General features: G+C 34.3%; 1 long non-coding RNA gene across 1 annotated transcript; it reads left to right on the top strand.

Annotated features, from left to right (window-relative positions):
* The first annotated feature begins 13,053 nt into the window (after window positions 1-13,053).
* LOC122295213 lies at window positions 13,054-16,748 on the top strand. Its single transcript, XR_006237886.1, has 3 exons — window positions 13,054-13,210; window positions 13,379-13,444; window positions 16,061-16,748. It is a non-coding gene; the product is annotated as an uncharacterized LOC122295213 (long non-coding RNA).
* Window positions 16,749-17,501: the final 753 nt, after the last annotated feature.

Raw genomic sequence — 17,501 nt, 5'->3', positions numbered from 1 at the left:
CTATGGGAGAAAACTTGCTGTGGCTTTGATCGATAAGGGGAGGTATTAGTAGGGTAAAATTAGTTTTTGTTTTTTATGCACTATATATAAATAATGTATTTAGCAGTCATATATATAATATAATATATAAAATAAGAGATTCCAACGAAGGAAAGGTTTCATTTGTTAATATGTAAGGGAAATTATCTCAACTGATCAAGGATTCTAATTAATTTTCTTAATTCTTATTTTGGATTATTTTGGATTATCTCATTTGTTAATATGTTTAAATTTCATGATACGAATATATATATGACACGGTAATTTAATCTTATAGTAAAATATTATGTCATTAATTTTTTATATTGGCATTTTGTTTGTCATGCTAATTTAAATCTCAATTCTATTTTTTATCATTCTCATATGTTTTTTAAAAAAAATGAATAAATACAAAGTTTACATTAAAAAATTTTATTTAATAGTAAACTCTATTATTTTAAAAAAATATATATATAAGACTTGCACACTTTAATATTGTATCTAATATTATTTTTTTAAATTAGTATAGGTGCTAATCACTTAAATAAATATTACTTATGAACATAAACAGTAGGTCATATAAGAAAGCTGTCAATGCTAAGAACCTACTTTATCAACAGGAGAAGTAGATTTGTAATAAATTCTATAACATGCAAATTATAATATACATTATTTTATATAAATTATAATTTACATATAAATTTATATATGTGATTTAAAATTTCTATTCATTCTTTATATACAAAAAGAGAAATGTAAAATAATTAAGTTTAAACATATTTACCAACTACATTTACGAATACAATTATTCAAATAAAATATTATTTCTTTATCAATTTAAATTCATTATGAAACATTAAAATCAAATAATAATATCTTATAAAAACTTTAGTGTTTTATTTCTTTATAAAAGTTACATCATTTTTTAAAAATAATCGCTTTATTAAATTAAAAAAATGTACTTTGCACGTTGTTGTGGGTAGGTTTGTTTTCAATTTTTTCCCAACTACATTAAAATTTCGAGTGCTAATAGTATAGATTCTATTAATACTATTATTTTATAATATATCACAACGTGTAATTATTTATTAATTATATAAACATTACATCGTTAATTATTTAATTAACCAAAAACATTACGTTTTTATTAATAAAAAATTAGTTCTTAACAAAAAAAAATACATAAACTAAGCAAACGTGCATTGCACGTAGCTTTCACCTAGTATTTTATAAAGTGGCTATCTAATGGAATTTTATCGGTTTAATGATTTTTGTTATTTTAATATTAAAATTAACGCCGTTAGTTGCATGAATAAATTAAAGTGGCTCTCTCTCTTTTCTTAAAAGTTCTTATTTTTTTAATTTCTCTTCCCAATCAATTATGAATAAATTCATAGTTATCAAAGTTCATGTAGTATGCATCGATCCTAGAACCCATGCATTGATGATCATTTATTATGAGGTATATTAGATATAATATATTATATATATCTATATAAATATATATTCTATACAAATTCTATATTTATATGTGATTTAAAATTTCTAATAATTATTCTAATAAAATATTATTTATTTATCAAGTTAAATTCATTATGAAATATTAAAATCAAATAATAATATCGTATAAAAACCTTAGTATTTTATTTATTTATAAAAATTATATCACTTTTTAAAAATAATCACTTTATTAAACTAAGAAAACGTGCTATGCACGTTACTTTACTGTTAACAGTTTGTCTCATGCACTGAACAGTTTTAATTGAAGGTTCTTTTTTTTCTTCTTTTCTTCTTTTTTTCTTTTTGTTTCATTTATTTGTTGTTTCTAGCCGTACCCAAGAGTACAAGTAGTAGTAAATAATAAGATTTTAATTTTAAATACTTTAATACCGATTTAAGTCAATCTTACTATTTGATGTTAGAAATTATATATTTTTTTTTAAAAGCATTATATTATGAATTAAAAAAAAATTCTTAATAAAAATAATATTAGTTCTTAAAAATAATATTTCTATATACTGGGTGAACGTTCATTGGACATTGTCCAACTACTAGTATATATATATATATTTATACATGCATGTAAATTACATTATTCTGCAATATTTATTAACAATTTAATTATGTCCAAAATATATAAACGAATAATAATAAATAATGTATCTATTTCTCTTCACTTGAAACTCTCAAGTTCTATAAAACATTAAAATTAAATCCGACTTCCCCACTAGACCGAACAAATGAGAAAAAAATGGAGAACCACGCAAATTAATCCCCTCAAACTAGCATCCAGTTACAATTGCAATTTTGACAATCACTTTTCAGTCAGCACTTAAAACTATCAATTTTGACAATCACTCCCCAGACCGATCGACAAACAAATGCAATTAATATACCCTCTCCATTAAAATATGTGCCCTCTCCATTAAACATTTGACATAAAACACACTTAATGAAGAATTAAGAACTGAAAAAAACCAATAAAAATTACAAAAATATAAAAGCAATAAAAATTATTATTTTTAGTCTAAATGCAGACATGCACCTTACCCCGGCATTCTAGCGTTATATTTTGACTCTTGAGTACTACCCAATATAGAAATATAAAATTTTAGTCACAAATACAGCTCACTCTTTTCAAAAGTAGTAAGTAAATATGATACCTATATGAAAAAATTAATTTTTTAATAGTAGACCTCACTTTTTTTCAAAAAAAATCTGCGATGCATGAATAATGTATAATTATATCTAGCATTACTCTTTTTGTTTTAAAGTAGATTTGGCCTAATAAATTAAGCAACAACAATGTGCAATCTTCTATGCATAAAATTTCTTGATGACATGTTTTGCACACCAAATACTAGGTTCAATCATCTGCGATACAGAGGAAATGGTGGGCTCGGGGTTGTACGGTAGGAATTCATCTATTTTTTAGGACGTTTTGGCAGTACGTAACCGTCTGACTGACGTGCACTTGAGTGCGCTGGTCAGTCTTCCCACGCCTTGGTTGCACGTGCAGTCTCTCTCCCACATCGTTTTTGCACCCTGTCACCTATCCTCCAACAACATATGTTAGTTCAACTAGCCGTTCATATGACACAGATGCCTATTTATACCTAGACACCTTCCGCTCTAGGTTCGTTAGTTTTCATTCCCTCTCAAATTTTTGACTTCTCTGCATGCTACTTGCTTTCTTGCCTTCTCGTTCTCTCTGCCTCATCTACTTCCTACCAAGAATGCTTCTCCTGGTGCATGCTCTTCCCCTCTAACGGACACTACCAAGACCCCGTTTGTTTTTGTGTGTGTTGTTGGGGCAGGGGGGGTGTTGTTGGACCCTCTAGGAGTCAACATCTCGTGCATTGGTGCCAGATTGTAGTCTTTAATGCAGCGTGGCATCCTAAGGCCTTCTTTGATGGAGGGTTGCAGAATAGTCACTTCCCACACATTACTTCAGATCTAGGCAAGGATGTTGTCCACATTCCCTGTTCGTTTTGGTGGCTCCTGTTTGCCCACGTCGACACGAGCATGTTAGGTTAGGGGCTCATGGGTTGGCAGGTCCTGTAGAGTTCTTGGGCTGATTGTATTGATGGTTCTTGGGCACAATAGAGGGACGTAAATCGGGCCAGGGGGGCTGTTGGACCCTCTAGAAGTCAACATCTCGTGCATTGGTGCCAGATCATAGTCTTTAATGTGGCGTGGCATCCTAAGACCTAATTTGATGGAGAGTGGCAGAATAGTCACTTCCCGCACATTACTTCAGATCTAGGCAAGGATGTTGTCCACATTCCCCGTCTATTTGGTGGCTCTTGTTTGCCCACGTCGACACGGGCATGCTGGGTTAGGGGCTTATGGGTTGGCAGGTCTTGTGCAATTATTGGGCTGATTGAATTGATGGTTCCTGGGCACAATAGAGAGACGTAACTTGGGCCAAGATGGGCTTTAATCTCAATGTGACGCCCCGACTCTAACATATTGAAATGCGGGAATCATGATATCAGGATGCTGACAACATAGGTCACACACCCCAACAATAAGTGCTCAAAGTGTGTTCAACATGTAAAACGTGTACAACAAAAGTCGCAGCAGATAATTAAAGGTTAATTAATTAAGTACTAGAATTTTAAATACATATTTTTCAAAATAAAAATGTCTTCAAAAGTTATAGAGTAATCGGGTAAAAATATAATACAAACTAAAATACATAACAAAAGTGGGAAACAACTCCCAAAACATGAAAAGCGATCCCAAGTCACTCATCTGGCGGAGTCAATCCTTCAGGCTCAACATCCACATCTACATCAAATTCTATGATTCCATAAAACAGAATTGTAGGGTGCGAATAGCATGAGAGATTGTGAATCTCAGTAAGTAACCAGCCAAACAACCCACGAGATAAAAATACATTTAAACAATCAATGAGTATGCGTGCGCATGATGAACATGCATGAGACCAAAACCCATCTTTTTTCCCGAAAATGAACATCTTTCTAATGCACGCCAAAATCTCATTTGGCCCAAAATACGTCATTAAATACCATCTGCCATTTTCCCAAAAAATGACCCAAACATAAACCCACCATTTTTCTAGAAAATTGTGCTCGTATCCATTAAATCAAAAACTTCCATTTTTCCCCGGAAATAGCCCAATGTATCCATTTATCAATCACTATAGGCGGAAATCCCAGGCGGGATTACCACCATCCTTACCGAATGCATCGTAAGTGGAAATCACAGACACGACTACCAACATTCCTGCTTACTACCATCCCTACAGCTCGCGTTGTAGGTGGGAATTGTAGGTAGGATTACCATCATCCTTGTTTACCACCATCCCTACCGCTTGCACCGTAGGCGGGAATTATAAATGTGACTCTATCACGTCCCAGCTTACCACCATCCCTACAGTTTCTTTTTTCCTCTTTCATCCCTTTCAATCAATTCAACACACATGTACCCCAAATCATTTCTTAACACAAAAACCCAGTTTTCATTCATAATACATGAAAATGCATATAACGGTGTAATGAATGTCATAGCACAATGCACAATAGATAAAAAAAAATACCCAATCGCCACTCAACTACACAAATATATCCATCCTCCAATTTGATCCAAAAATCCAAACTCCTTGAACCCAAGGCCCGGCACAAGCAATCAGACTATAGCAAATATGTTAGCGAAAAATATATTTAAATCTCATAAAATTCTTTGAAAAATTAGTTATTGTGATAAAATATAATTTTCAAAGGATCATGGTGGTGCTAAAGGTGGCGGCACAATGACTGAACAATATGTTTTTTAAACAAGCCGCGAGTCAAAAAATGCTAAATTTTGAATGGGATCAAACGAAGACTTGGGGTGGCTACGGAAGAGTTTAGGGATGTTGGTAAAGCAAATGGTGGTGATTGTTAGCCATGAGTAGCTGCGTGGGCGCAGTGGTTGGAGGTCAAAATCATCAAATTGAAAATGGAGATGTAGAAGCTTCAAATGGGACAGATTGGGACTGATGATGAGTGGGTTAGGTAGCTGGAGGGTCACCGGTGATGTGGTGAAGAGCTGGTTGAGGCTTGGTGGCACGGGAGCAAAATGAGGCCGCTGCTTGAAGCTGTAGAGAATGGCAGCTCGATTGGGGCTGAAAATGGAGAAAACTGGTCGCTTGCTGGTGGAGAAGAGAATGGGAAGGGGGCAATGATGAAGAATGGTGGCAAATGGTGGCGCGCTGGTGGAGAGAAAGAAAAACGAAAGAAGAGAAAGAAGGGACATTGCACACAGGAGAGAAAGCATGGGAGAAGAAAAAGAGAAAAGGGAAAAAGAAAAAGGAAGGGAAAGAAATGAGGTCTAGTCTTTTCAACTTGAGTCTCAAAACTGATCTAACGATAAAATTTTCAAAATGACAAGTTAAATAAAGTAATTTAAACGCAGTGACTAAATAAAATAAAATAATAAAATCCAATAATAAAACAATAAAATAACTTAGAATAAATAGTAATTTAAATAATGAACAAAATTTAATAACAAGAAAACACATAAAATTAAATTTCACAATTAGAAATTGTAAAATAATACCACGTAAATCATCTAAAATTTAAAAGAAAAAGCTCATAATCATAATTAATTAAATAATTATTTAATTAAAATATACATAAATACAGGGTATTACACTCAAGGTCTGGCCCTACCCTGAGGAGGAGATGAGAATATTCCCTCCAAAATTTATGTGTAGATCTAATAATTTTTTTAATATACAAACACGAACTTATAACTTTAATAAATCTATTGATATATAGATAGGTGGTTAGCGCTTTCTATTTATTTTTTTTCCCCTTTGGAAGGCACAAGAAATTAAATATTAGATTTGAACTATGCTCCCAAGATGATTTTTATTAGCTTAAAGACAAGACATGAATGATTAATTTAGTATAAAGGTAAGACATCATATTCGAAGGTTACATGTCACTGTCGACTTGATCCATATGTTAGGAAAATAAAATTTCCCATTTTAGGTTGCAACTTATATGATTGCTTAATTAGCTCGGGAAGGAAACATCACCTTCGCAGTCTGATATTTTCTTACTATATGTTTAATTTATTATATCTTTGGCCGACCCACACTAATTAGTATAATTCTTTTTTTTGTATAATATTTTATTTAGATATTGAAAATGAAGAATGTTTTCATGTTTGTTTAGCTTGGTGTGTGTATAAATATATATATATATATATATATATATATAATTAGTATTTTGGAGCATGAATATGATTTGTTCATATATACTTCTTCTCCGTCATTTTGACTCTCTTTTTTCGAATAAAAAGGATAGGAAAGTATAATATTTTCTTTATTTTCACAAAAAGAATTGTCATCGGAGTATGGATTAATGCTTAGTAGGAATTGTCACGTCTGATATAGCTCTGAAATTAATGTTGTTAAGGGCTGTAAAATGCAATTGTCTTACAAAATTTAAGTTAAGTGTTATTCTATTTTCAAGTCAGTATATAAAACACATAACCATTCGCATCACTTAAATAATGGTAACATTTGATTTATGGAATTGTGGTTTGGAATTGTCCCGTGTGTCTTCGCTTGGGCATAGCGCTCATTTCCTAACCCTACCTTCCTCTTCATTCTTTATGGAGACAAGTTTAGTGAAACAGAATCGCCTACCTTTATTTCAAGCCAAAAACTATTTAGGAGTAATGGATATGTAGAAGCTACTTGATTCGGATGCCAATGCATGGAATCCTAGAACCATTGTAAAATAGTCTCTAACGAAGTCATATATCCTACCTGATTGAGAGCTAACAACTAGATGTAATGATTCTTCCGCATACCAAGTTGCCACCACCTAAGGCAATTTGAGTACAGCTACTTCAGTTACATCGGTTATCACTTGAACTCATGTGCTCTATACTCTGGCTTCATAAAAGAATTTTTCTTTAAGTTAATATCAAGCAGGGCACACAGTGATAGTAGGCATGCATCTCTAGATTCTTGTATCAAGTTCGATCCCCTTTCATGCCTTTATCTTCATGTTCCTAAAGCACTATATGCCTACAGTTTAATAAAAATTCCTTCCTTCCCAAGGTTCAACTAAGACTCAAGGGCATCGTGTTTGGTGTTGATGTATTTTTTTGGTTTGGTCGGAGTCCAACAATATAGTCGAAAATCTCACAATGGTGACTTGGGTATAGATATAGTGTTCAGATGCTCATAGATGAAATAAATAATAAATAAATTAAGCTTTGTTTTCTTGTAGAAGACCTACTAGAGGCACCTTAGTTGCAATCTAATTTCTTGGCTCTCAAAGAGAGAACCCACTATCTCGCGGCCATGACCAAGAAGCAAAGGCCCTTACTAAGGAGATTCCTCCTTTGCACGACAAAAATAAATAAATATATAAACAACTACAACAATAGTGACAAACTCTTTCATTCTTTTTTGGTTAAATTGTACTGTACCCTTCCTTTTTTTATTTCATTAGTTCAATCATATATAATGTAATTAAGGGGAAAGACATAGATATTTATGTGGTTCAGTGTAAAAGTCTACGTCTACAGGTCATTTAGAGTGAAATCCACTATCTTTGATCATTGTATAGTCTCTGATGGTTTCACATATCTCTCAATACAATGGAGGAAACTAGGGTTTTTGGAAAGTTGAAGAAAATGCCTTGCTCATAAAGAGAGAAGATATAAGAGGTCTTTGTGCATAGTGAAGTATGCTTGAATATTCTGAGGAGATTCCCTCCCTTTATAGGAGTCTCTTTCCTTCTTTGTAGTAGTTGACTTGCCTTACGTTGCTTTTGCCTTTTTACATGTTTGAGTCAACTTACCTTATCTCTTCTTGTTATTAGTTTCTCAATGGGCTAGACCCAGTTTGTTTTATGTCCAATAGATGCTCGTGATTCTTAAGGTTGACTTGTTCAACAAAAAATTTTTGAGAATCTTCAAGTTAACCATGACAAAGACAATCCATAAAAAATGTAGAAAAATAAATTATAGAAAATTGCTCTCAATTTTCCATTATTATGTGATGCACTGAAGATCTGCAATAGCGATCCTTAAGGATAAGCTGTGACATTCATGAAAGGGTGTTCAAGGATGGGCCCTTGGGAAGTTTGTTTGTGTGAAAATTTGCCTGATAGTCGAGCGTATTGATGGTCGCATTTAACTGTTTATTATTAGGAAATAGCACATATTTTTTAGCAATTGTTTTTGTTTTTGTTAGTGCTAGTGGATTTTCTTGCCCCCTTGAGGCAAGTCCCTATTGATGTTTTCATTTTGGTGTTGAGGTTAGAGTTTATTTATTGTAACTTGCACTACATGTTTAGGGAGCCTATCGACCCCTTGTATCTATCACAGGCAGTTGACGAGTCCGTGGACTCATTCTCAAAGGCAACCCATGTGAAGCAATTATAGAGCTTGGAGGCACGTTCTTGGAGGTAACCCACCATGGCAGCAGCTATAGTGAGAGAGTTAGCCTCGATCGCATGTGCATTGCTAACATTTCTGGTTAAGGCAATGAGAAGATTGCTCGACCACTTTGCTGAGATGCGAGTGTTAGTCCTGATCATATCCACATTGTAAATCTTAGCTATGTAAGTTGGTGGAATGCTTGCCTAACAGCAATTTGGGTGAGTATCACACATATTCGAGTGTCGTTAGCTATTGATCGCCTAGTACGAGTGTTAGCCTCGATCCCAAGGGTGTTGCTAACACTTGACTTTGTAAAGAGATGGGAGGCTTGCTTGACCGTTCTATTATGGTGGGAGGCGTGCCCCACCATGTTGCTGAGGTGCTAGTTTTAGCCCCGATTGCATGCGCTTTGCTAACAATCAGGTTCGTAAGTGGGCAGGAGGCTTGGTCAACCATGGAGCTGCTTTAGCTGGAGGCATGCTCGACCATGTTGGTTTGTCCTAATCGTGTACACGTTGCTAACACTCGTCTTTGTGAGTGAGAGGCATGCTCGATTGCATTGCTAAGGTGCGAGATACTTGACCACTATATCGTGTGGGACGTTTGCTCGACCACTTGGCTATTCTAAGAAATTTTCCAAAAACCAAACTAGTTAGTGTATTCCAAATCCAAGTTTAAGACTTGCAAACTTGAGCCAAGTGGCATGAACTGGTGAGCATTCTATTCCTATAGTGCTCAAGTGAGGCCCAAGGAGCCCAAGTGAGGCTTGAGGACTTAAATGATCCTTTTGTTGCTTAGAGCGACCATTGCTATTGCTTAGAAGAGTGTTGTTTTTCAGGTAAATTTGTTGCTCAAGAAGAGTGTTGTAGGTTAGGGCGAGTGTTAATGTTCGAGGAGTCTTGTTGTTTGGGGTGATTTAGTTGCTCGGGAGGAGCATTGGTGATTCAAGTGAGCATTTTTGCTCAGTGTGTGCCTCTGTTGAGGTGAAAGTAAGGAGCTAAGGCACCTGAGTGGTGTTTGAGGGTGACCCCATAGCTAATGCTCCAGGTTAGGTGGATTGTTTCCAATCTTTTTGTCTGATGGGGGTTGATGGCCATTGTGCAACATCCTTGTTTCGTCTATTTGCCCTTGGACTCTTGTTTGGGATGTGGATTGTCTGTACTTGGTTAAGGTTAAGGTTACGACCAGCAAGCAAAGTACATTCCTTCTTATTCATCCTATGGGATTCTTGTAGAATCTTGTTTTCATCTTATGGGATTCTTGTAGAATCTTGATGAGTTTTGTGGATAAAATCTCCAAAACCAAATTTGCTAATAAAAGTGAAATTCAAATAGCGAGTTCAAGAAAAAGCAAACCAAGGTCTTTTCACTACTCCCAATTTTTCCTTGACTGAGATTGTTCATTGAGGAGTATTTTTTGCATGGTGGAAGTTGTTCATCATTGAGTGGTTTTCAATTGTTCACTCTCTTAGAGGCTCATAGAACTCATCTAAGCTGAGCCAAGATAATGAGTTTAATTGGGCATCCCATCTTTATGAAGTAGCCAGGAAAGTCCTTAGGCCATCTCCTGTAGAAATGCAATCTCGGAAGTGAGAAAATTATCGAGTCAAGGGAAATTCAGTCGCATAAGTGCAATGGGCTAAGACACGTGTAGAGGCTTCTAGATTTTTCTCGCTGACAAAGATTGGCCAATATCACAGTTATTCACATGGCCCTTTGGACTAATTGAATGGGGCTTACTCCCTCGTAGCCAACTCTTCTTCATTTTGTGGATTCTCAATGGATTCAGAGTATGCTCGTTCAGGCTTGCTGGGCATCAAGTGGTAGTTAATGCTTTCTAGCTTGCCCTTCATTGTTCCAAAGAAAGGGGGAGATGCTCAGAGCACATTGCACTACCAAAAGTGGGTTAGTCCGAGCAAGAGTCGATAGTGCATGCGGCTTGTCGAGATGGCAGTGGTCCAACATACAACAAAATGGAGAAAAGTGATGGTGGGAAAAGTTTATGTGGCAAGCAAATCTAGCGAAGCTTAAATGTGGCAAGCAAACCTAGGGGGCCAAAAGTAGGGTGACATACTGCAATGGTAGCAAGTTACTCTCGAGTTTGTGTGGCAAACCCAACCCGAAAGGCAGAGTTTAGCAACAACTTATTGTTCTGGGCAACACGGTGGAGCAGCTACGATACAATGGTGCAATTTATGAGGGTGCTCCACTGGAAGGCAACAACAGGTGCGTGAAAATCTCTTCACGGTGGATCGTCGGGTGGACCTTCTAGGGCTCATGGTGTGGTGTACGTGGTGGTTAGCTTGGCTAACATGACAGTGGAGTTGTGCTATTTCAATTTCATAAAATAGGGGATTGCCACGGCTTATGATTGGCATAGACACAAAGCTCGAATGTCCTAAGGTCCATAAAGAAGGAATGCAACCCTGTTGTTACTACAAAAGGCTACTCTGTCAACACTATAACATAGGGATGTGCAGCCACTACATTACAAAAGCTAGACCATGCAGTAAGCACCATGATAAAGCATAAGGGACCTGCAGCTTGTCTTTGTTGCCAAGATGATCATGTTGCTGCTCTGCCATTTATGTACATTTTGCAATTCTGACTATATACTAGAAATAGAAACTTAGTTTTCTTTTTCCCTCTTTCTTTAATCTTTGTGTCCATATGGTTTGTATAATATATAAAGGGACAATGTGTAATGCAAAAATCAATCAATGAAAAATGTCAAACATTTTGGCCTCAGTTGCTCTCTCGTTCCCTTTCTCATTTTCTCTTCTCTCTAAGTGCAATTCTAACATGGTATCAGAGCGGCTCTGACCTGCTTCTTTCAGTCCCATCATCAAACATCATCTTAACACTTCTCTTCATCATCTTATTTGTGGCTTACTGCTCTCATGGCTGAGGCCAAAACACAACATGAACCTTCCCCATCTGAGGACCCCAACAGCCCCTTCTTCTTGCACCACAGTGATAATGCCAACATTGTGATGGTCACACCTCATCTCACAGGGCCTAACTAACTCTCTTGGAATAGCCATCTTATTAACTTATCTAAGCTTGTCTTACAATTAATCTTATGAAAGTTTACGTGTCGTATATAATATGATAGACATGATATGCATAATAGATATATAACAATAATATACGGAATAAAACATAATAAATGACATGTTTGCAAATATCATAACATGTAGGGTACGTAAACATTGGCTTTGAAAGAACTTGCTTTAATAATAATGTATATAAGTTTATAACTAACTAACATGTGTTAATCCTAATTTTATAATCAAATTACTTATCTCGCAATATTAATTTTCAAAATCTCACCTCATAATTTGTCACCTACATGAAATACTGAACATTACTAATTTTCTAGAATGCCGTCTATTTAATAGTTAAATGTATAATATTGGAAATAATTTAATAGCAATTCTGTTTTATTAATAAATGCTAGTGTCGCATGATTGTCCTCGATCTATATTTATTTTCTAATTATAATTTAGTAGATGATTTTTCTGAAATCTATTAAAGCAACAAGTGAAATTTCGTTTAGTAGATAGACTTTATAAAATCTAAAGTTTGCCAACTAATTTTTTAACTCTTATTATTATTTATTAACGAATAGACATAATAAGGCCCACAGTGGATTCAATCCAACTTTAAGCCTTGTTTGTTTTTAGAGATGAGATAATATGAGTTAAAATTAAAGTTGAAAATTGAATAAAATATTATTTTAATTTTATTTTTGTATTAAGATTTGAAAAAATTAAATTTTTTTATTTTATTTTATATAAAAATTTAAAAAAACATATATAATAATTAGATAAAATAGAATAAGATGAAAAATTTTATAAAAATGAACTAGGCTTTAAAGGTAAGATCAAGATCCCATCCAAGTCCATAAGAGCATTGGCAATGGCCTCGCCATTGCCTAATGCAAGTCCAAAATTTAGACATTGTTGGTTATTTTCCTCAACATTGGACTAGCTATAGATGAAAAGTTTGAGACTTCAACTACAATAATTCTTAACCTCTCACCATCTCTGTAGAGCTACTATATACAGACCAAATTTTTATTTTATTATTTTATCTAAGTCCAGCATTCTGCTTCCCTCGTTTTTTTCTCTTCCTTCGTCCCGTAATCACTGATTCACCCCCATTTCCTCTTTGTTTCCTTCTTCTCCTGAAATCACCCCATGTTCATTTCTCTTCTTCAACCCCCCTCGCCTCCTTCTCTCTATCATCCACGTTCTTGTACGTCTTCTAGCATGGTAATTTCTCTTCCTCACTCCTTTCTCCCTCTTCTCTATTTGTGTGTGCAAGGCTTTCCTCTCCCTCTTCTCTTTTGATTTTCTACCATTTTCTCTTCATCGAGTGTATGAATCACCGTGTATTTTGTTTCAAATGACCATTGATGTATTGAACCCTTTTCCTTGCAGGTGAATTGTCTTCCAAAAGGTTGAAGGATTTCCTCCAAGAATTCACCATAAGAAATCGCGATTCGGGTAAATGATTTGGTATTTGTTGTTTATAAATTGGTAGGATTGTGGTTCCCTTCTTGTTCTAAGATTTTCCAATTTTCTGGTTTAAGAAATACAAGGAAAAGAACCTTTTAAGAATAGCCATGCATTTTTGTTGAGGAATAGCAAGAATTCTAGTTTTCTCCCATTTGTTCGATCATTTTATTTAAAAAAAAAAAAAAATCCCTCTATTTTTAACAAACTAAATGTTTTATATTGACAATTTTATCCAATCCATCATGATTTAATAATTTGAAGTTAGTGCTTAGAATCTGATATTACATGTATATATAATACTGTCATGCTTATGTGTATTGAGACTGGCTTGTGGGACATATACTGTCATTTCCTTGGTTGTTTTGTTTTTATCAAATGCATCTAAGATTCACAAGCTTGAGTTCATTGGTTTTTGCTTGGTATTTGTAATATTCTTCATATTGTACTTGTCACACAAGTTTTTTCTAAGCTGTCTCTATACATTTCACAAGCCATATTGTACTTATCCAGACATTATGGTACATTAATGGACTTGTGTTGTGTCATGTTGGGTTGTAACTTGCATGCAACATGAAAAATACACCCAAAAAAAAAAAATGAACTGTATGGTAAAAGTACCAACTAGGAAAAAAACTTTAGCAAAAGAAAACTAGACCTTAAACACTTGGAACATGTTTGCTTTTCAATTGCTTGCAGTTGCTTTTTAGGTAAATCATTGAGGGTTTTCCATGGATGAGTTGAACAAACTTTAGTTGAACAAAGTTGACTTTTTTTTCTATTTTCTTGTTTTGAAATGAGTTTTAGGGACTGAACTTTATGGAGAAAACAAAATTTTTTTGGTCTATTTTCTCTGTCTTCTAGTGCTTTTTTATTATTATATAAAAAATGGTAGATACCAATCAATAAGTGCTTAAAGGCAAAAGGTACCACTTTTAAAGGCAATAGGGGCTTACTTGGTGAGCTTGGAATTATTAGGCATCATAGCAATTTTTTTTGGATGTTTTTCTTGTTGTTTGTTAGTTTGTTGTTGTTGATGAAGAGGGTGGTTGGGCCAGTCATGTTTTGCTTGCATTTTAGGATAATGGTCTGGAATGATGCTCATTTACATATCCAGCAATATAAATTGTAATGGTTTAGGCTTTAGAGTATTATTACATTACTGTCTTGCAAATTTCATAAAATTGATGAGTTTAGTTTCTTGTCACTAGAATTAGAGAATTGCAAGACATTTGTTGACTGTTTGGCTGATTCAATGAAGCAAGCTTTAATATTCACATCTTTTTCTTTCTTTTTCTGTTTCTAGCCCCATCCTTGTTTTTATTTATTGTTAGCATGTAAAGATTGTGAAATATCTTATTGTTTGGTTGATTCAATAAAGTAAGCTTAAAATAACTTACTATTTGTTGACATACCTGGGAATTTCATAGAAAGAAAAAGGAAGTGACAAAAGAGACAAATTTGTTTGTCTCTATCGATATTTATGTCTGCATGTCCTTCAATGCCGTTGACAAATGATTTTACCTGCCCACTGTCCCATTGTAAAAGAAGATATTTGATTCATTTAAAGCAACAATGTCAATCAAAGGGCATTTGGATTTTGGTTCTGCACCATATTGATGATATCATTTGTATTTTTTTTGCAATTATTTTTTTATAAAAGTTTCATTATTGCATTACTTGGCTGACATCGGTCTTACTATGATATAACATAAGAGAACACTTAAATATGCCCGTAGTAGCAACACAATATAGCCGCCACCACACCATACTTCCATTATTGTTTAAAAAGCTCCACTCTTTGGCTAATATCTTAATTTTGCTTGACACCATTTCTCTCTTTGGGTGACCTTAAAGGGGATTGTTTTGCTTACCCACTTTGCTATCAATTTCGAATGGATGTTTGCTTTTTTTGAACTTTCAAATTACAAAATAACCCCTTGTACTTCTTATTCCTTTGGTTTTTATTATTCAATTTTCCTTTGTTTCTACAATATGATGTTGAGATAATGCAATATGGACTGAGATACTGCAATATGCCCATGAGATACTATATAATTCTCATGGGTATGATGTTGAAAACTTAATATTGGAGTTGAATGTTGGGCAACTTTTCCTTGAAAATTTAATATTTTTCAATGATGGACATATATGATAATGACCCATTCTTCACCACTCTATTGCAAAGTAGAGGAGGAGGTTATTCTAGCACCCCAACACAAAATTCTAATGTTGTTGTCTAAGCGACCCATAATGACAGTGAAAAGAGGCATCCTTCAAAAAAAGGTCAGCAGGGTGCATCTTTCACTATTGAAGAGGATAACCTTCTCGTTTCAGTTTGGCTTAACATTAGCATCAATGCGATAAGGAGTACAGATCAAAAGTTCACTCAAATGTAGGAAAGAATTATCATATTTTATCATGAATATAAAAAAACTGAATATTGCCAACCGTTCTGAGGGCTCTTTGATGAATCGATGATCCACGATTCAAATATGGGCAAATAAATTTTGTGCATATGTAGCACAAGTAGAGTCATTGCACCCGAGTGCTGCAATTTGTGATGGACTTACTTATGAACTAACAAATATTTCTTCACCTTTATAGATTGAGAAGGCCAAGGTGTTGTACAAAGAGATGCTAGATTGTAATTTCACAATGGAGCACTATTAGTGTCTTTTGAGACACCAACCAAAATGATAGCAACACATCTCTACCCTTGGTAAGAAAAGAAGGCCACAAGAAAAAGTGTTTAGTGTTGTTAATGTTGACATAGCTGAGGAGGAGGTAGAGGTTCTTGCTGAGAGACCTCCAGACAAAAAAGCTGAAAAAAAAAATGAGAGGAAGCGGAAGTCAATCGAAAGCAACGATGGTAAGATCAAGATTGCCTTAGCTAAAATGACCGAGGATAGAGCCACGACCATGGAAGAGCGTAGAAATGTTGTGTTGAAGGAAGACCTAAAAAGATCAACAGCATTTGAACTAAAGAAGAAAAAGTTTGAGACAAAGTGTTGCTAGATCTAAGTGGTATAAATGCCATGCAGCAAGAATATTTCAGCTATATTCAACTCAATATTTTTTAGGAATGTAGGTCCCATTCTGGAGGTACATCCATATGTCCTTCAACACCTTATGGAGATGTCTAACGTCTAATGTTATTAGTAAAGAATAATTTTTTTGAAATTTTAGTGGCTGCCAAGCCACATGTTGGTTGGATAAATAAGTGGCTCGGTAGAAACTAAATTAATGGAATGATTAATGAATTGTTTTGATAATTTCTAGATTGTTTTGGTAATAGTGGACTATTTTGGTAATTTCTGAAATTTTTGGGGTACATTAGTGGACTGTATTTCTAATTTGTTGACTGTTTTGATAATAGTGGACTGTTTTGATAATTTGTAGACTATTTTGGGGTACATTAGTGGACTGTATTGATAATTTGTTGATTGTTTTGATAATTACTAGACTGTTTAGGGTTCATTCTCCAAAGTTATATGTTTCCACAAGTGAAAAGATGGAATATATAAAATTCAATGTATTTTGTTTTTTCTTTCTGGATACCTTTTCAGAGACTAGAGATTTCTTTTTCCGTAAAGACAAAGCATATACTCATTTATCAGGAAAATCAAATTCAAAAGATTAATGTTCTAAGCAACAATTCCATGGTTACATTTCTAATATAGATAAATATAAAGGTCTACTGCTTTATCTTCTTTGGTCTCAAAGTGTAGAGAAAACCATCAAACCATGCTATATAGCTGCAATATGTTCAATTTAGTAGAATTCAATATTTTTCAGTATCAGTACCACGCTAGAGGGTGAGGTTTAAGAATTTTCTATAGCTTGTATGCTAGTGAAATTGACCCTCCAAAGAGTTTAAAGGAAGTTTCAAATGAATACCAACTTCTTACATGTAATGTATTTGTAAAATATTAAAAACAATTATCAAATATTATTAAAATAACTAATATTATATTATTATTTGGACTTGGAGATAATTAGTCCTTTCTGCACTAATCTAGGTAGAAGTCCATATTATGGCCAAAAC

This window comes from Carya illinoinensis, chromosome 14 (genome assembly GCF_018687715.1).
Source record: "Carya illinoinensis cultivar Pawnee chromosome 14, C.illinoinensisPawnee_v1, whole genome shotgun sequence".
NCBI lineage: Eukaryota > Viridiplantae > Streptophyta > Magnoliopsida > Fagales > Juglandaceae > Carya > Carya illinoinensis.
This window is presented reverse-complemented; position numbering and strand designations above follow the sequence as displayed.